Source organism: Podarcis gaigeae, assembly GCF_964106915.1.
Source record: "Podarcis gaigeae genome assembly, chromosome: 7".
NCBI lineage: Eukaryota > Metazoa > Chordata > Lepidosauria > Squamata > Lacertidae > Podarcis > Podarcis gaigeae.
The window spans coordinates 12,512,985-12,534,548 of NC_139683.1; the positions used below are offsets into that span (position 1 = coordinate 12,512,985).

At 48.0% G+C, this 21,564-nt stretch overlaps 1 long non-coding RNA gene across 1 annotated transcript in view; it reads right to left on the reverse strand.

Moving 5' to 3' along the window:
• Positions 1-21,564, reverse strand: part of LOC310849330 — a 145,360-nt gene that overhangs the window by 11,475 nt on the left and 112,321 nt on the right. The window contains exon 3 of the long non-coding RNA XR_014566863.1: positions 13,535-13,946. This is a non-coding gene — a long non-coding RNA (uncharacterized lncRNA). The remainder of the gene's footprint in view (positions 1-13,534; positions 13,947-21,564) is intronic.

Here is a 21,564-nt window from a genome sequence, read left to right on the forward strand (position 1 = left end):
GCTGAAAGAGATCATTTCCGGCGTGCGCACTATCCTGCAGCTTTCTTATGGCACCTGGAAGCATACATTTGCTCCAAGGTGGGAAGAGTGCACCCAATTATTCTCTCTGCAGTCTTTACAACCCTGGACAGCATTGGTTTTTCCCTGACCGTGCAGCTCCCAAACCACACACAGAGACCATAAGTTAATACACACTCTACAGTGCAATCATAAAATGCCATCAACAGGTCCTTTGAGAGATTCTTTTTCCGGAGGATTCTCAGAAAATATAACCTCTGCTGTGCTCTCTTCATCAGGTCTTTGCTGTTTTCTCCCCAGGTTAGGTCATCTCTCAACTCCATTCCCAGAAATTGAAACACCGAGACCTGTTCCACGCACTTCCCCTCAACAACAAGTGGCGGAATATTCAATTTACATTTCCTAAAGTCCACAATAATCTCTTTTCTTTAAGTTAAGGAGTAAGTTGTTTTTCCTGCACCACTCCCCCAACTTCTCAACTTCCTTCCTATAGGCCGCCTCCCCCTCTCCAGCCGTGATTAAACCAACCACCGTTGTATCATCTGCAAACTTAATGATCTTATTTCTGGGGTATTTGGGGGCACAGTTGTTACAAAATGCAACTGGTGACCGGCGAGTTTCAAATGCTAACAGGTTGTAAGTCAGTGGCTGGAATCAGGGCGAGCAACCTGTGGCCCTCTAGATACTGCTGCACTCCAACTCCCATCAGCCCCAGTCTGAATGGGCGACGGTCAAGGGTATGGGAGTTGTAGTCCACCTGGAGGTCAATCAGCTGTTAGTCATCCCTGGGCTGCAGCACATCCTTTGCATGCAAATGCTCTTGGGTTCCGTCTTCCAAGTCACCAGCTGAAAAGGAACCCAGGAAGCTGAGCTGGAGAAATTCCCTTAGAGAGAGGCAGCTGATCGAGGTTTCGGGACCGGAGTAGGCATCCCGAATGCGATGCCTTCCACACATTTTGGACCACAACTCCCAGCTGGTAGAAGCTGCAGTCCAACGCATCTGGAGGGCACCAGGTTGGGGAATTCTGGGCTAGAAGGATCAAGGCTCTCACTCTGCATAAGGCAGCGCCACATGACTGGAGGAAATTCTAAACTCGGCTTCCATTTGCATTAAGTTTTACACACACACACACACACACACACACCCCGAGTGTACGCAACATGCCGCCCACAGTCAGAATCAGCAAATAGAAACCGTCAGGAGCTCGCGGTTTGAAAGGTGCAGAGTGTTTTTGTCCTGCGCTTCTTGCGGAAATGATAAAAAAATTACTTGTGCAACCGCCAGACCTGCCCGGTTAAGTTAGATGAATTATGCAAAGGTGTGAGGGCAGAATAATACTTTCATTTTATGCAGGGTGGTGTAACGCCCAAGCCGAGTACCAAACTGAGTCATGTTTTTGTCAGATGAATTGCCGTGCAACTTTCACAGCTGCTGGGGCAGCTAAAACCCGAAAAAGAATAATGAAGAGCAGCCTAAGAGCCTATAACCTAAGACAGTGGCTTTCAACCAGTGTGCCATGGCACCCTGGTGTGCCTTGAAGGATGGTCGGGTTGGCAACACTTTCCTTCCCGCCCTCCTCTGATGCCCTCTTACATCTCTGCCTCCCAAAGGCTTGCACAGCTGTTTGTTGCAGCAGCCGTGGCTACAAGCTCAGCAGGTGGATGGTGCCTCTGGATGGGTCCCCTTTTAGGGACAGAGGGGGGCAGCTCAGAGACGGCGGCAGCAGTTGCCTGGAGGACTCCCAAGGGGAGAGGAGAGGAGGCTGAGGGGACACTTCCCAAGGGAGGGTGTTCAAAAAAGGGGGAGGCTGTCGTCTCTGCAGGCAACAGGTGACATAACTTGGCTCCTGAGCCCCACAGGGGTGCCACAGAAAGAATGCAGTTGGTCAAGGGAGCTGTGGACTTTAAAAGGTTGAAAATCTCTGGCCTAAAAAGCAAAGAAGCAGTTCTGTTCTTCCATCCCAGCCTCTTCTGTCTTCTCATTACATAAACTTGACTCTGGAATACAATTGTAGATGATGACACATCAAGTGAAGGCAATGAAATCGAATAAGTGAACAACTCTGCAAGTAGTTTGTGTTGAGGAGAGATCCACTCCTAAACAGCAGTTGTTCAATACTGACAGAAAAGTTTGCAAAAGGCAGGGGGTTGGACGGACTGGACTCAGCTGGATAGCTCAGTTGGTTAGCGCATGGTGCTGATAACACTACGGTTGCAGCTTCGATCCCCGTATGGGACAGCTGCATATTCCTGCATTGCAAGGGGTTGGACCAGATAATCCACAGGATCTCCCTGATTCTATACTCTCTACAAACTAACTGCCTACCTTCTCGCGCAGAGCCAATGCTCAAGAGCGCATTTCGTAAGGTGCCCAACCAGTTATAACTCTGAAATGGAGCAAGGAATGAGCACAGAATCATAGAACTGAAGAGCTGGAAGGGACCACAGGGGTCATCGAGTCTCAAGCCCCTGCAATGCAGGAATCTTTTGCCCAAGGCAGGGCTCGAACCCACGACCCTGAGATGAAGAGTCTCATGCTGTACTGACTGAGCTTGCAAAGTCTCAAAGTGAGCAATTGACGCAGAAATCCCATCAAGTGCTTAGTGTACACATAAGAGAGAGAGACAAACAGACTGCACACTCTGGTAATGTCTCCCTGCAACACAGGGAGGGACTGATGCTGGCCACACCCCCACGGCCACCATATGCATTCCACGTAAATGGGGAAGGAGCAAGCTGTTGTTAGGATACTGATGCTCCGTTCCACCTAAACAGATGTGTGGAGCTGTTGTATGTCACATGCCTGTTTACATTCCAGCACAGCTTGCTGGGAACTTCCATTTGTGAATTGCTTTTGCTTTGTGCTTCCTGCTCCTTGGACACTGTAATGGTTCTATGGGTTGCTCATGCGTAAATCGACACCACACCTGGCTAGGCTACCTGGGTGAACCCTTTCTGTCTGGACAGCCTCTCACCCGTGGCTGTCTCAATCGCTGGCAGAATCTGTCAGTGGGCATTTCTTGAACTTCTTCCAGCAAAGAAGCTCTTTGACGCCTAGTCACCGCCTACTCTCGCTGCATGGAAGCCTTCTGCGCAGGGAGGGTGTGGGCAGCGGAGGACCCGTGCTCTCCCCGCTGGTCTCCGGCGAGGAGTCATGGAGCCACCTCGCTGATTCCCCCATCTGCCCCCCTTCTCCACTGGTGCTAGGCTGAATTCCTCCCCCAGCAGATGGGCTGCTTCTCTCCCTCCCGAGACGCTCTCCTGAACCCCTCTGGAGCCCTCCCTCTCCCTCTGGCTCCGATGGCAGTTCCCTGACAGACACGAAGGGCAGCAGACATGTTTTCCCTTTGTCCTGATGCTGAATAAAATGCTTGTACAGTGGTACCTCCGGTCACGTACTTAACCTGAAACTGTTCTTAACCTGATGCACCACTTTAGCTAATGGGGCCTCCCGCTGCCGACGCACAATTTCTGTTCTTATCCTGAAGCAAAGTTCTTAACCTGAGGTACTATTTCTGGGTTAGCGGAGTCTGTAACCTGAAGCGTATGTAACCTGAACTGTATGTAACCCGAGGTACCACTGTAAATACACTTTACATATGCCTCTGCCCGCCACTTCTGTTGTGTGAGATTCACTCTGCTGCTTATGGTGTGCTCAAGTTTCTGAAGGCCTCTGAAACTGTGTGCTGCTGTTTTGATGCTCTTCCAAGGGAGACCGGAGTTCGCTCGGCTGCCGGCTGGTGGGCTGGAGCCAGCTAGGGGCCTGCTTGATGCCCCCGTTCCCTTAGACACATGCCAACAGCTGTACATGCTGAGCTTGGCTGGCCAGTGTGGTGAGGGCACAGGCAGCGGGCACAGAGGCGTGCGTGAGCAGTGGGTATGACCTCATTCTCCCCTTGTGTGCATGAGGGGCTTCATCTGTGAAAGACCCTGTGGGCTCCATCATCAGAAACCTCCATCCCTCCCAAAGGGTGGCCGGTGAGCAAAACGACGTCCTCCCTAATTAATACTCCACAGTCTTTTAAATATGTTTGTGGGGGTGTTTACTGTTTTGTTGTTTTTTGCTTAAACTATTTGCGTTTTTATCTTGGGAACCGCCCAGAGATCTTTTGATGAAGGGTGGTATATAAAACAAACAAACAAACAAACAATTTTAAAACATTTTCCAGGAGTGCCGTCAAACAAGGAACAGCAAACCCCTTCCAGCCTGCAAAATAAAGGGTGCAATTCTCTGTGCTTGTTTATTGTGCTAGAGGGGGAGCCTGCCTTCTTTGGGGCCCCCGATTCTCGCCTCTGACGCTCATTTGTTTTCACCTTTCCGTGCAAGGTCAACAGGAAGGTCAGAAAGTTAAGGTTTCTCCCCCCCCCCAAGCCAATCTGCTTGCCCTTTTGCCTAGGCCCACGCTTGCTGGATCCTTCATTCGGAAGCGGAGAGTACTCCCCGTCTTGGAAAACCCTGACCCCAACTTCTCAACACCTCAGTCGCTTGCTGCAGATCGCACAAGGGGAAGAACGCACTCAGAGAAAGGAAGCGTGACTCACTCGCTCCTCTGACGCTTTATCACTTCTATAAAAAAGAAAGAAAGCACAAACCCTTGTGGTTTCTATCTTCTCGATCCAGTTCAGAAATGCATGTTTGTTTCAAATGCTTCTACGCAAGACTCTTACAGATGCTCAAAGATCTCTGCGCGTCTCTGGATAAGAGACCTGTGAGTTGCACAGATCCTGAGAATGAGCAATGCAGTGAGTGTGTGCGCCGGCACTTTTCCCGATCCGTCATGTGGGGTAAGATGCCAGGGCCCCTTCACACACACCTGCAATGTTGTGATTTGTGGATGAATGCAACTAGCAGCTGAGCAGGGCTGACCTGTGGCCTTGCAGAAGCACCTCAGATAATAATAATAATAATAATAATAATAATAATAATAATAATAATAATAATAATAATAAATTTTACTTATACCCCGCTCTCCCCAGCCAAGACTGGGCTCAGGGTGGTTAACAACCAATAATAAAAATAAGTTGATTGAAATACAACTTAACAAAATTAAAAGACAACATTAAAACATTAAAATGCAGCCTCATCACAGGAGGAGAAAGGAATAAAAGAAAGAGGGGGAGGGAGTCAAATTGATTCTAAGCCAAAGGCCAAGCGGAACAACTCTGTCTTACAGGCCTGTGTAAGATCCTGCAGGGCCCTGGTCTCATGAGACAGAGCGTTCCACCAGGCCGGAGCCAGTGTTGAAAAGGCCCTGGCTCTGGTTGAGGCTAATCTAACTTCCTTAGGGCCCGGGACCTCTAGGGTGTTGCTATTTATGGACCTTAAGGTCCTCCGTGGGGCATACCGGGAGATCCCTGCAGGATCAGGCCAGTGGCTCATCTACTCCAGCATCCTGCTCGCAGAGTGGCCAACAAACGCCTTTCGGAAGCCCAAAAGTGGGACCTGAGCGTGACATAACTCTTGTAGATTCCAGAAACTGGCGTATAGGCGCAAGCTTCCTCCAACATTGTCCTGCTCCCTGCAGCACAACTACCAAGACTGAACTGTGATTTTAAAAATCCATTGCCGCAGTGCCTCAGGATAACTCAGGCAGTAGAGTAAGAGGCTCTTAATCTCAGGGCCGCTGGTCCCCCACGTCAGACAAAAGATTCCCAGAAAACAGCCCTCATCCGCAGTGATCTGGATCTGCTAAGGCTGTGAGCTCAGGGGCAACTGTGACCGACTGCTAATAACAAACAGAACAGGTGGGGTGGGGACTATGACATGGTGCAGTCTCAGTGTGGGGAGCAAGGAGGTGCCAGGCACAATCTGGGGAGATGAAATATTGAAGCAAGCTGGCAGGGAGGCTTTCTGCTGGTGTCCCTCAATGCAGCCCCCACTCCACCCCCAGCAACAGGGAACATAGCTTGTGCAAAACCAAAGAAACCTGCCAGCAGTGTTCCACTCATTGCTTTCAGCAAAATGCAAGCAGAGGATGTAAACCTCCACCCAATTTGGAATGAGAAGGTGAAATATCGCACACACAAACACGTCTTCTAATTTTGCCCCGTATTGGGTCATATATATTCCTTTCTGGGTGGCTCCAGAAGCAAACTTTTGATACCCAAGTTGGGGAGGATTCTACCACTATTTCCTATTAAATGGGAATCAGTAACTCAGGAATTGGGATGCGGGTGGCGCTGTGGGTTAAACCACAGAGCCTAGGGCTTGCCGATCAGAAGGTCGGCGGTTCGAATCCCCATGAGAGGGTGAGCTCCCATTGCTCGGTCCCTGCTCCTGCCAACCTAGCAGTTTGAAAGCATGTCAAAGTGCAAGTAGATAAATAGGTACAGCTCTGGCGGGAAGGTAAACGGCGCTTCCATGCGCTGCTCTGGTTCGCCAGAAGCTGCTTAGTCATGCTGGCCACATGACCCGGAAGCTGTACACCGGCTCCCTCGGCCAATAAAGCAACATGAGCGCCGCAACCCCAGAGTCGGCCATGACTGGACCTAATGGTCAGGGGTCCCTTTACCTTTAACTCAAGAATTAATGGCTCAGCAGTGGAGCCCTTGTCCCAGGTTCAAATCCCCAGCATCTCCAGCTAAGGCTGGGGGCGTCACCTGCCGGCAGCCCTGGAGAGCCACTACCAGCCAGAGCAGGCACTATTGAGTGAGATGCAGCAACAGCCTGACTCAGCTTAAGGCAGCTTTCCAATGTTTGCCCGCCCAGTTTTAATTGATGCCTACAGTTTTAACATTGCAGGTAAACGGCTTTATTGGCCCTTTATGGATGGGAAAGGGCTCTGCTGCAGATGGTAATAAATGCAAGGATTCACATTCATGCATCCCTTAAAATTTTAAGAGGAAAGGCCCATGCGTGGCTCAGTGGCAGAGAATCTGCTTTGCATGCATGCCCTGGAGAGTCATTGCCACTCAGTGTGAGTAGCAATACTGAGTTGGATGGTCGGATTCTGCATAAGGCAGTTTCCCAAGTTACCGGCAAAACGACTCTTCTCTTTGGAGATCACTCGTAACCGAGTAAGATTGTCTCCCACGAACAAGGTCTTAACAGTGTGCCATTCTTCCACAAAAGAGTCCACATTGGGTTGTCTAATTTTTGCTATTAGCTTTGCCAATTCTGCAATTCTTCTTTGGTGGGAACTTCTTCCTTCCTTCCTTCTTTGTGCACAGAGAATCCTAGCTGCTGTCAGAACGTATCATCTTGTTTGCATTTTGTGGCTACAACCAGGAACATTTTCCCAACGAGCTCTTGGATCGGAAGCTCTGAAAGGGCAAGGTCCTTTTGGCAGCCCAACTTCCTGAAAATGGGCACCAGTTTCCAACACACACACACACACACACACACACACACACAGCCCTACACCACTTCTGTCTGATTCAGCAAAGCCCTTGATAAGAAATGTCATCCTTCACTGGGTAATTTTAGCCCTGGAAGATAAGCATCTCTATCAGGCTTAAACACATGGCAGGCTGCAGGAGAACTCAGGTAATTCACTTGCTGAAGCTAAGCATACCTGGGGAACAGGGCAGGGAGGAGGGTGATGGGGAGGGAAAGGTGTGTGTGTGTGTGTGTGTGCGTGCGTGCACACACACACACCCCAATTTGATGCAATACCAAGTGCCACACTATCCGTCATGGGGAGGAGAGGCACAAACTGAAAACTCAAACGAGGTTCAAGCCAAACTGTTTCACCAAGATTTTGACACCACCGAAACAAGATTCCACAGCCTTGAAATCCTAGCTAGTCCAACCCCATGCAATGCAGGAATCTTTGGTCCGACGTGGGGTTTGAACCCGTGACTCTGGGATTAAGAGTCCCATGTTCTTGTTGTTTAGTCGTGTCCAATATATATTATAATTTAATATTGTTGTTGTTTAGTCGTTTAGTCGTGTCCGACTCTTCGTGACCCCATGGATCAGAGCACACCAGACACTCCTGTCTTCCACTGCCTCCCACAGTTTGGTCAAACGCATGTTGGTAGCTTTGAGAACACTGTCCAACCATCTCGTCCTCTGTTGCCCCCTTCTCCTTGTGCCCTCCATCTTTCCCAACATCAGGGTCTTTTCCAGGAAGTCTTCTCTTCTCATGAAGTGGCCAAAGTATTGGAGCCTCAGCTTCATGATCTGTCCTTCCAGTGAGCACTCAGGGCTGATTTCCTTCAGAATGGAGAGGTTTGATCTTCTTGCAGTCCATGGGACTCTCAAGAGTCTCCTCCAGACCATATTTCAAAAGCATCAATACTGACTGAGTTATCCAGCCTCACATAAATCAGCAGGGTTTAAAGTGAATTCATCATTGCTGCATGCAGGTGGTGCAAATTTGGGGCCTTGCGGGCAAAAAAGCACAACTTAACTTTTTGCATCTACCTTTGCTTTGCATGATTTCTTCCAGTTTTTGCTTGTGACAATGAACTGAATCTAAGTCAAAGAGCACACAGAGAGTAATAGAGCAATGGATTTAATGAAGAAGCTGTGCTGCCCACCTGACATCGCTTTGTTCGGGTCACTGCAATCTACTGGGACAGAGAGAAGGAAGAGGAAGGCAGCAGTGAGGTCAACGCAGTGTGAATGCGCTGGCAAGAATGCTGCATTGGCTCTGCCGGTGCGTTTGCATGGCACCGACAGCACCCCTTCCCCTCCCCATCTTGGTCTGCTGCAGTGACCCAGCCGGAAGGAGGTCCAGTGACTCTCTTATGAGGAACGGCTAAGGGAGCTGAGCATGTTTAGCCTGGAGAAGAGGAGGTTAAGGGGTGATATGATAGCCATGTTCAAATATATAAAAGGATGTCACATAGAGGAGGGAGAAAGGTTGTTTTCTGCTGCTCCAGAGAAGCGGACACGGAGCAATGGATCCAAACTACAAGAAAGAAGATTCCACCTAAACATTAGAACTTCCTGACAGTAAGAGCTGTTCGACAGTGGAATTTGCTGCCAAGGAGTGTGGTGGAGTCTCCTTCTTTGGAGGTCTTTAAGCAGAGGCTTGACAACCATATGTCAAGAGTGCTCTGATGGTGTTTCCTGCTTGGCAGGGGATTGGACTCGATGGCCCTTGTGGTCTCTTCCAACTCTAGGATTCTATGATTCAAAGCCCCACCTGGCCAGCCGCTCCTGGAATAATAGCTACAAAGAGAGTAGGTGCTTGAAGCTCAGAGTGTCTCTCTCTGTCCTCTGGCCATTGAGAAGCCTCCCCTTCCTTCCCTTGGCTGCTCTCAGAGCTATACCAAGCACTGCCCATGGGTTCCCAAGTTTTCCTCTACAAAAATAACAGCAATAACCAGAGGGCTAGAAACTTGGGCTTCAATTCTATTACCCGTTCACCTGAGAGCAGACCAAATTGAATTCAATGGGACTTACTTCTAGTAGTCAAGTACAAGGACTGTACTGTTGCTTTAAAATCATGTGGAGAAAGATGTCAGCAGGTTCAAATTCTGGGACATGATGCCAGGTTCTGTGCAGGAGGTGAAAAACCCCCAGACACTGAAAGTTTGCACAGAACCACGGTGACGTTCCCCAGGTGTATCTAGATTGTTAGAAATTTCCCTGTATTTGATTATTATAAGCCCTCTTGAGGTCTATTTGTCACACTCCAAATTACTTCTTCTTTCTAACCGCACATTACATTTAAAACGCAGGTGGCGCTGTGGTCTAAACCACTGAGCCTAGGGCGGTTTGAATCCCCGCGACGGGATGAGCTCCCGTTGCTCGGTTCCAGCTCCTGCCAACCCGGCAGTTTGAAAGCACATCAAAGTGCAAGTAGATAAATAGGTACCACTCCAGCGGGAAAGCTAAATGGAGTTTCCATGCGCTGCTCTGGTTTCGCCAGAAGCGGCTTAGTCATGCTGGCCACATGACCCAGAAAAACTGTCTGTGGACAAACGTCAGCTCCCTCGGCTAGTAAAGCGAGATGAGTGCCGCAACCCCAGACTTAACTGTCGTTCGCAACAGGACTTAACTGTCAGGGGTCCTTTACATTTTACATTTAAAACACTCTGCTTTTTAAGGGCTCAATCTTGTAGCATTAAAAAGCAAACAATAGACTCAACAAATGCATTTGGTTTAAGACGATCAATAATAGTCTACTCCATTGTTAAAACTGTTGTATTTTCATTATATCCACACAGAGTGGACAGAGTCTAATCTCTCCTTCAAAAGCAGGCTATGGCGTCCAGGGTCAATGGAAGGCTTGCATTCCATCAGTGATTCCCCCTCCAAACCCAACAACAGCCTTTGTTCTGTATCCTAATTAGAATCACTGGAGGCGGCAGGATGTGTGTGAGAATTTTGGGAGCCTCACCTCAATTAACTTGAGCTCATTTGTTTCCTCCAGAAACTCTATTAGCTGAAGGTGTTTATAACATCCCACCTCCCAGAATTTGCACAAGCAACCCATTCTCACGTCATCAAGTTGGTTTTATCTAAGGAAAACATAGGCCGCCACCAGTGCTGGATTTACGTATAAGCTAAACAAGCTATAGCTTAGGGCCCCACTCTCTTGGCCCCCCCCCCCAAAAATATACTTCTTCTTAATTGCATTTCACTATTAATATAGAGTGGTATCTCGGGCTAAGAACTTAATTCGTTCTGGAGGTCTGTTCTTAACCTGAAACTGTTCTTAACCTGAGGTACCACTTTAGCTAATGGGACCTCCCGCTGCCACCACGCGATTGCTGTTCTCATCCTGAAGCAAAGTTCTTAACCCAAGGTACTATTTCTGGGTTAGCGGAGTCTGTAACCTGAAGTGTCTGTAACCCGAGGTACCACTGTACTACTTCTTAATTGTATTTCAGTTCAACAATTACTTTCATAAAATACATATTTTGTTATGTGCAAATGGCTTTAGCTACCTGTTAGGTCCATAAATTACCATATAGCATATATTCAACACAAAACAACAGCAACATTTTGTTGTTGACAGAGGACAGCTGGACATATAAAGGGCCCCATTACCTCCAGTAGCTTAGGGCCTCATCAAACCTAAATCCGGCCCTGGCCACCACACACATAAATACTCACACACACACAAAACCCACCTACCCGTAATTTCCCAACAGGTCAAAGACAAAGCAATGCAGGGGATATATACAAAAACACAGAGTCACATCACTGGGTCCATTTAAGCTTGTCCACAATGACTTGTAGCACGCCGCCAGGGTTTCAGGCAAGCAGTTTTCATGCTCACAACAACCTTGTGAGGTAGGTTAGGCTGAGAGGTGGTGACTAACCCAAGATTGCCCCCAATGAAATTTATGGCTAAGTGGGGATTCGAACCCTGGCCTCCCAGGTCCTAAGTCCAACACTCTAACCATTACGCCACACTGGCCAGAGACTGAGCCTGGGACCTTCTGCCTTGAAAGCAGGTCCTCTACAAGTGAGCCACGGCCCTTGGCGGATACTGCGGAGGAAAGGTCAAAAGCCAGAAGTGATTAGGATGCAAAGTTTCAAAGCAATTCTGCCTCAGGACGGATATTAATGATGCCAGCGTAATTAAACTTCAGTTATTTCTGCCATTCTCTTAAGTTGTTTTAAACTCCTTATAATATTGTGTTTCAATTGTTGTAACACACCCTGGGACCTTAGGGGGAAGGGAGGAAATAATAATAATAATAATAATAATAATAATAATAATAATAATAATGGTCTACAGTTGAGAGTGCAGGGAGCAGGTGTGGGGTCCTTAATCAAGAAATATTCCCCACTTGCATTTTCATTCTGCATCCAACCTGTGGGGAAAAGGGAATGTACACACAGCCTTAAATTGGTAGACCTGTTGGGCGCAGGGGGGTCTCTGCCCTTTTCCTACGAAATGGGTACTTTCTCCCTGGGAGAAGAAGCCGTGGAGGAGGACTGGAAGAAATTCAAGGACTATTTACAAAAATATTGTAAACTGTATGAGTGTTGAGAAAGATGCAAGATTATAAATAATATGGCACCATTAAATTAGTTGAAAGGAATATGAAGATAAGTGAAAACATATGAAAAGCTAATCTTTGGTTAAATAATATGTTAAAATTAAGTTTTTAAGATTGGGGTAAAATTATTTAACATTTGGGACATAATATCTGAAAGTTATAAAATAAGAATTGAAACAAGGTAATAAATTGCTGGACAAAGTTTGATAAACTTGGAACGCAGGAACGAGAGACATGAGGAAGTCCAATGAAGTGAAGAAAGTATGATTATTGTAAAGTTATATATCGTTTTGTTTGTTTTTTACATTGTATTAAGAAAATTTTGAATAAATATCTTATTAAAAAAACAACAACAAATGGGTACTTTCTCCTTGCCTGCTTTCTTTGGACCATCTCACCCAATAAACCTTGCTCACGTCTCCAGCACATGCTTTCTGCATTCGCCGAAAGCTGCTAAGTTGCTCGCTGGCTTCATCGCAGAACAATCTGCTGCGATCAGCTGTGAAGGGTCGTTTGCTGGGCAGCAAGTGAACCGGTTAACCTCTGAGCTATATAAACTATCCTTTATAAACATCTGAGCTATATAAACTACCCTTGAAACATCGCGGGGTTCCCCCCCAAAAAAAAACTTTCTTGCAAAATGCTTCTGGAAGACACGGCAGCCTTAAAATTGCGAGCGGCGGCTGTGCAAAACTGCAGCTACACCAGTCAGTCCGCACTAGAGACAAACAGGAGACAAAGGGCGTGTTATCTATCAATGCTACTTTTTCGAAAGACCCCAGGCCTGTTCCAAATTTGCCTTACCAAGGGAGCGTTTTTGCAAGCTCCAGGCATCTCTAGTGGCCTTATTTATTTGTTTGTTTGTTTGTTTATTTGTAAGAATATTTCTAAACAAGAATGGGAGAATGATCGTGGCTGTGTACATTAAGGCGAGGCATTGATGGGGGTGGAGCCATTTATTTGAAAAACGCAAAGAGGATAAAGTGAGGGTGAAGGATCTGTCTGATGCCTTAAGCATCTGGGTGAAAGGGGCAAACGAAAAATATTAACAGAAGCGGCACTACAATCTGACTAAAGGTATGAGGCCTAGGACCCACGTACCTATGGGACCGCCTCTCCTGGTATGCCCCGCGGAGGACCTTAAGGTCCATAAATAACAACACTTTGGAAGTCCCAAGCCCCAAGGAGGTTAGGCTGGCCTCAGCCAGGGCCAGGGCCTTTTCAGCTCTGGCCCTGGCCTGGTAGAACGGTCTGTCACAAGAGACTAGGGCCCTGCAGGACTTGACATCTTTCCACAGGGCCTGCAAGACAGAGCTGTTCCGCCTGGCCTTTGGTTTGGACTCAGTCTGACCCTTATGTTTCCCTCCCCTTATGGTCTCGATTTATTGGCTACTTTTAAAATGAGGCTGCATTTTAACCTGTATTTTAAATTGCACCCCCCCCCCCATTATGTTTTTTACTGTGATTTTATTGGTGAGCCCAGGTCTGGCCAAGGAGGGCGGGGTATAAATAAAATTTATCATCATCATCTAGCCCCAGGTGTGGGGCTAGAAATGCGCCGTACAAATTTGGGAGGAACAAGGAGGGGGGGTTCAGATTCTGTTACCTGCAAGGATAATCTTCGCTCGCTGGTTTGGCAAGGGCCTCCAAATTCACACAGGTGCTTCTGAGTCCTCTGTCATTTCTGTTACACGGACCTCTCCGCTTTCCCTTTCACCACCATTGATAAGTTTTTCTGATTTTTCCTTTGGATGGGATTTCAAGAGTTCCCTTCTTTGCCTTTTTGATGCCTCCAAATAGCAGCTCACTGCGATGCCTTTGGGGGCGCACTTCTTTGATCAAATAATGACCATTAATAATATATTTTCTTGAAGAAAACAACCACAGCCACCAAACCCAAAAGATGCACACCCATGCAAAATTCTTCTCGTCTTCAGGAACAACCGATGAACATCTCCAAGGCTCAGAAATACTTTCCTCCATGGAAGGAGCTGCTAGGTTTGCCTTGGCCACCACACCTGTGAAGAAGGGAGAGGACACACTTACTGAAGGGGAAACGAAACCAAAGGCTTGTACACTGGATTAAGTAGCTTCACACAACCAGCCCTATTCAGCCATTATAGCAATCTGGAAGCAGGACAGAGGAGTGCGGATGAGAACGCAGGATCCAACCAACATCCTGCCCCAGTCGAAGACTCTGAAGCAGACAGCTGGCTTCTACTTGCGTAAACTTCCCACACGACGTAGACCACATCCACACCATAAAGCGCTATTGTACCACTTTAAACAGCCCTGGCTTCTGCCCAAAGAATTCTGGGAATTGTAGTCTGTTAAGGGTTCTTAGGAGACATCCATTCCCCGCCCTGAGCTACAATTCATGGAGGGAACCATCAATCCTTCTTCAAAAGGAATTCTGGAGTTGTAGTTCTGCGAAGGTAATGGGTATCTCCTAAGAAATCTGGTGTGCCCTCTACAAACTACAGCTCCCAGAGTTCTTTGGGGGAAGCCATGGCTGATTAGGTTCCACCTTATTAAGTTCCCTCAAGGTGGAACTTAAATGCAATTAATAATAATTATAATTATCTGACATCAATACCAGGGAAGATTCTGGAGCAGATCATTAAGCAAACAGTCTGTGAGCACCTAGAAAGGAAAGCTGTGATCACCAATAGTCAGCATGGATTTCTGAAAAATAAGTCATGTCAGACGAACCTGATCTCGTCTTTTGACAGAATTACAAGCCTGGTAGATGAAGGGAACGCAGTGGATGTAGCCTACCTTGATTTCAGCAAGGCATTTGACAAGGTGCCCCATGATATTCTTGTAAAGAAGCTGGTAAAATGCGGTCTTGGCTATGCTACCACTCAGTGGATTTGTAACTGGCTGACTGACCAAACCCAAAGGGTGCTCATCAATGGTTCCTCTTCATCCTGGAGAAGAGTGACTAGTGGGGTGCCACAGGGTTCTGTCTTATTCAACATCTTTATCAACGACTTGGATGATGGACTCAGGGGCATCCTGATCAAATTTGCAGATGACACCAAACTGGGAGGGGTGGCTAACACCCCAGAGGACAGGATCACACTTCAAAATGACCTTGACAGATTAGAGAACTGGGCCAAAACAAAAAGATGAATTTTAACAGGGAGAAATGTAAAGTATTGCACTTGGGCAAAAAAAATGAGAGGCACAAATACAAGATGGGTGACACTTGGCTTGAGAGCAGTACATGTGAAAAGGATCTAGGAGTCTTGGTTGACCACAAACTTGACATGAGCCAACAGTGTGACGCGGCAGCTAAAAAAGCCAATGCAATTCTGGGCTGCATCAATAGGAGTATAGCATCTAGATCAAGGGAAGTAATAGTGCCACTGTATTCTGCTCTGGTCAGACCTCACCTGGAGTACTGTGTCCAGTTCTGGGCACCCCAGTTCAAGAAGGACACTGACAAACTGGAACGTGTCCAGAGGAGGGCAACCAAAATGGTCAAAGACCTGGAAACGATGCCTTATGAGGAACGGCTAAGGGAGCTGGGCATGTTTAGCCTGGAGAAGAGGAGGTTAAGAGGTGATATGATAGCCATGTTCAAATATATAAAAGGATGTCACATAGAGGAGGGAGAAAGGTTGTTTTCTGCTGCTCCAGAGAAGTGGACACAGAGCAATGGATCCAAACTACAAGAAAGAAGATTCCACCTAAACATTAGGAAGAACTTCCTGACAGTAAGAGCTGTTCGACAGTGGAATTTGCTGCCAAGGAGTGTGGTGGAGTCTCCTTCTTTGGAGGCCTTTAAGCAGAGGCTTGACAACCATATGTCAGGAGTGCTCTGATGGTGTTTCCTGCTTGGCAGGGGGTTGGACTCGATGGCCCTTGTGGTCTCTTCCAACTCTATGATTCTATGATTCTATAATAATAACAATAATTTTGCTAAGGGGCCTCCGCAGATATAGTCTCACAGGGGCACTAACTGGCGAAATCTCAGAAGCCAGACGACAGCTAAACATGAGCTTCCCCCATATGAGGCTTCAGCGACAGGCATTATTTTTGCTCTGCTCCTCCCCGCGAGACGCATGGTAATTGATGCAAAACGCGGCGGGGCGTGCCAATTAATCTGCATAATTTATGCACGCCGATGCACGTGCTGGATCTGCTGCTTGCAACGGGCATGTCTGCAGTTATGTGCAGGTAAAAACACACAGCATGTGATAGCAGGGTTTAGAACCACCACTCGCAGAAGCTACGGGCAAGGGTTGCAGTTTGCAAGCTGTTCGGCCAGAGCTTCTAATCCCAGAGTGTGGAACGTGCTCAGCATGTAGCATGCTGGCCACGGTTCGGGTTACCCGCCCTCCACACCCCCATCCGTGATCGCTCAATGGCAAATGAGGAGCCCAAGGTCTCCATATTTTTCTCATGTAAGGAAATCGCCACTGCGGGCGGCCCACCCAGCTCTTTCGATCGGAATAGGGAATCTTACCACCTGGATCAAATTTAAGAGCCTCAACCCTCACGCAATACCCCTGGGAATGGTGACGGTGACGTTTCGGAGGAAGCGAGGGGGGGGGAGCAATTTATCCAGGCCATGTTACACGGGGAGCAGGAAAAAAACCACTGGATCTTACACAGAGAGACGTAAGAAGACATAACAGGAGGAGCTGCTTGCGAAATCCTTGAAATGACAGCATTATTGGGGGCATAGCTTGGGGTGGTGCACCCATTCTGCATGCAGAAGGGCTTGGCTCCATTCCCAGAACCTTCAGGTTAAGGCTGGGAAAGAATCCCTGTCTGGAAAACGCAGAGAGATGCTGCCGGACTGCTGCGGACGATGCTGAACCAGGAGGGCCAATGGTCTGATTCAGTAAAAGCCTCTGTTTCTGCCCAAGTTAAGCATCTCTGAAACTTGACTCACGGGTTGGAGCCAGCCAGGCAAAAACTATCAAGTGGATTGAGAATCAGGGACAGCAGGGGGTGGGGCTTGGGGAGATACTCAAGGGCCAGATGGAGAGGTTTGGAAGGTGATTTTCGGGCCACCGAGTCTGAGATCCCCCACCCAACTAATAATAATAATTTATTATTTATACCCCACCCATTTGGCTGGGTTTCCCCAGCCACTCTGGGCGGCTTCGAACCGAACACTAAAATACAATAACCTCTTAAACATTAAAAGCTTCCCTAAACAGGGCTGCCTTCAGATGTCTTCTAAAAGACTGGTAGTTGTTTTTCTCTTTGACATCTGCTGGGAGGGCGTTCCACAGGGCGGGTGCCACTACCGAGAAGGCCCTCTGCCTGGTTCCCTGTAACTTGGCTTCTCGCAGCGAGGGAACTGCCAGAAGGCCCTTGGCGCTGGACCTCAGTGCCTGGGCAGAACGATGGAGGTGGAGACGCTCCTGGGCCGAGGCCCCAACATTTCTGAAACTATGAATTGCGTCAGAATGTGAAGCTACGGTTTGGTTGGTTTACAGAGCCATCGCTTCGTGGTTTGGATGTAACAGGAAACGAAGGTTAACTACGGCTTCCTGGCGTGGTCGGTCACCTGTTGGCTTACAGAGCCTGGTTTGTTTGGAAAGTATTCACGGTGGTTTCCTGGTTTGGATGAAACAGGAAATGGTGGTTGGAGCAGTTTCATGGCGTGGCTGATCACTTGTACGAAGGGGGAATTTGACTGTGTGAAGGCAAGCAGTAGAAGGGGGTGCAATATGCTCCAGAGACACCCTTCTACACCTCTTGCACGAAGCCTCACCTTTTTCCATTTTGCAGATACAAAACTACGATGTGCTTTTGTCAAGATTCACTCTCTCCCCCCCCCCACTTCGCCCCTTCTCTCTGAATCACAAAACGGACGTAAACCCATTTAGCAGCTACCTTGATTCAGACACAACGACGACGTCAGGATTAAAAGCTTCGGTGCCGAAAATAGAACCAGGGTTGTAAGCACAGAAAGGTATAAATGGGGGGGGGGGGGAAATATATATCAAGGAAATGACTCAGGGATCGAAGGTTCAAATGAATAATGTATTTGTTTTTCCTGCCGCGGTGTTTTCCTCAGAGCTATCTCTGTGCAAATAGAAGCCTGTGGACACTCATATTATTCCCGTGCTGGTTTTCTGAGAACTGCAACGTTATGAGGAGCGCAGGCCGGGTGAAGCGTACTGCAGAGCGCAGAAAAACACTAGAAGTGTGATTCCCCATGAGCAGCAGAGTCTGTCAAGCGCATGAGTGCTCAAAACACCTTGCACATTTGCGTCACACGCTGGACACACGGTGGGCTCCCCAAGCTCTCTGGCAGTGTGAGAAAGTCAAATATATAAGCTAATCGCCAACTGGCACCTTAAACCTAGGCTGCAGTCATCTATACACTGTAGTCTAGCCAAGGTTGGGGAAGAGCCATAGCTTAGAGCCATGGTTGCAAGGGGCTGGGCTAGATGGCCTTTGGGGTGCCCCTTCCGACCCTACAATTCTGTGGTTCTGTGACTCTAACGGGGATGAGCCCATACGCATCCGAAACCAAGTCCCAGGGCAGAGGATGAGACTGCTGGGCAGCTTCCAAGCTCTGGCAGCTTTTATCCAAGAAATCAGAATGCCCGGGAAGAGGAGGATCTCAGAGCTGATATGACACATCTGCAGAGGCAGTCAGGCCTAAGAGTTGCTTTTCGGTGAACTGAAAGTTCCCTGATCAGAACTGCCTATCAAATCAAGACACGCCCTTGCCACACGATGCCATCCACTGTAACAAGTTGTCTCTGGGGTACAGCAATACAGTAGTAGCTCGGTTTACAAACTTAATCTGTTCCGGAAGTCCGTTCTTAAACCAAAACCGTTCTTAAACCAGGGTGTGCTTTCCCTAATGAGGCCTCCCGCTGCCAGTGCCCTTCCACCGTTTGGATTCCGTTCTTAGACCAAGGTAAAGTTCACAAACCGGGACACTACTTCCAGTTTTGCGGAGTTCGTAAACCGAATTGTTGGTAAACAGGACAGTTCTTAACCGAGGTAAAGGTAAAGGGACCCCTAACCATTAGGTCCAGTCGTGGCCGACTCTGGGGTTGCAGCGCTCATCTTGCTTTATTGGCCGAGGGAGCCGGCATACAGCTTCCGGGTCATGTGGCCAGAATGACTAAGCCGCTTCTGGTGAACCACGGAAACACTGTTTACCTTCCCGCCAGAGCAGTACCTATTTATCTACTTGGACTTTGACGTGCTTTCGAACTGCTATGTTGGCAGGAGCAGGGACCGAGCAACGGGAGCTCACCCCGTCGCAGGGATTCAAACCGCTGACCTTCTGATCGGCAAGTCCTAGGCTCTGTGGTTTAACCCACAGCACTACCCGTATCCCTATAACCGAGGTACCACTGTAATAATAATAAAAACCACACAAAATGATGAATTCTGGAAATGATCTGCATAAAACCAAGGGCGACAGTAGCCTTGTCAAGAAGGTATGTGCACAGGCATTCAAACACAAACAAACAAACAAACAAACACACACACACACACACACACCTGTAATTCCTGGTGGTGAAGCTCAGTTATGCTGGGCGCAGCCTTACAAAGAGGCAATTTCTCGCAGACAACTCAACTCACAGAAACTTGCTTTAATTAGAGTTCTGGGTCTGCAGGGCACCGGCCTCCGGGAAAATTCAGAGAAGGCGATGGTGCTTATAAAACTCCAGGCGGATCGGCGCACATATAAACCACATTACAGGCCGTAATCAAAAGAGGATCAGGTGGGTGGGGGAACCATCACAGAAAACTCTCCTCCGCTCTGCTACGGAGGATCAAAGAGCAGAAACAAGCTTTTGGGTCCTCCCAAAGACTCTGCCTTTGGGGAGGTGACGGGGTTGGGAAGGCTGCAGTTCAATTGCTTCCATTCCCCACTTTTCGAGCCAAAGGCCACTCCCAGCCCTCCTGTCTTCTTCTCCTCTGCTTGCAAAAGCACTTCCCCAGCAGAGAGAGTTAGCAAGGCATGTGAATGACTTCATAACTGCTCCTGCAATAGGAACCGGGGTGTGTGCCCCTGTGAAAGGCCTGGAACGGCTGTCGAGGGAGCAGCCATGTTTGGGGCAGGGCGTATGGGCAGTCAGGACTATTTCCCACACCCGTGGCGTTTCTGACACTGCTCATCTCCAGCCGACACCAGTCACCCAAGGACAGAAAACGGACAGAGGGATTACTAAGAATTACAACTCGGCTAATCGCACACACAAGTCCCGGGCAAGGAAGGTCACAGGAATCTAGGTCATGCACGCCAGAGTGTGACACTTCCAAGTCGGCACTTGATGCTACCTAACCAATTTACTTGGGGTATGTAGGAACACAAAGCTATGGTTTTCCCAGTAGTGATGTATGGAAGCGAGAGCTGGACCATAAAGAAGGCTGATCGCTGAAGAATTGATGCTTTTGAATTATGGTGTTGGAGAAGACTCTTGAGAGTCCCATGGACTGCAGGAAGATCAAACCTCTCCATTCTGAAGGAAATCAGCCCTGAGTGCTCACTGGAAGGACAAATCCTGAAGCTGAGGCTCCAATGCTTTGGCCACCTTATGAGAAGAGAAGACTCCCTGGAAAAGACCCTGATGTTGGGAAAGAGAAGGGGACGACAGAGGACGAGATGGTTGGACAGTGTTCTCGAAGCTATTGACCTGAGTTTGATCAAACTGTGGGAGCCAGTGGAAGACAGGAGTACCTGGCGTGCTCTGGTCCATGGGATCACGAAGAGTCATACACGGGGTCACAAAGAGTCGGACACGACTAAACGACAACAACAACATGTAGGAACACAAGAACCTAGGAAGATCCCTTGCTACAGATGCTTGATTTGAGATTCCGGGCGTTTGCCTAGATGATGCTCGAGGGTCAACCCTTCCAATACTACGGGATTCTATGATTCTATGTTGAGACCACCCGCCTCCTTTGCTCTGCGGTGTCAGTCTACCAGTGGCTCTCCAGGGTTTCACACCGTATGAAATTAAACACACAGAGAAAAATGAAATCTCTGGACAGCACAGCAATTAAGAAACAAACGAGTTTGCAGCCAAAACAAACAGATAAATCAATAAACTCAAAACAGCCAATGGCATTCAAAATAGATAAAGCTATTGTTGCCTAAATGACACACACACACACCATCCCTGCCCTCTCTGTGATGGTGACGCGACGGTGGTGCGGTGGCAGCGGGAGGCCCCATTAGCTAAAGTGGTACCTCAGGTTAAGAACAGTTTCAGGTGAAGAACAGACCTCCAGAACGAATTAAGTTCTTAACCCGAGGTACCACTGTATATAGGTGGACTGCCCCAGAATCTGCTGACTTTTCTTCTTTAAGTTCTCAAAGCTCTTAACCAAGATCAAGGTTGTCATCTGAACTAGACAGGTGTTTAACTGATGATCAATCACGGTCAGTCCTTTGTTTATTTTTCAGCAGAGCCGCCTTGACCAAAAATGGCAACCAGACGTTCTGTTTTGGCGACTGCAACCTTGGTTTAAGGAGCCATTTGGTGCCTGGCTTCTATATCTGAGTTCCTAACACTGGGCACATGTCTTGCGCACTTCACTGCTGTGGTGTGCAGGAGACAGAGTAGCTGTGACCGGACCCCAAACACCCAGTTGAGCCTTGGGGCAGAGTTAAGGACTTGAAGATATTCTCTC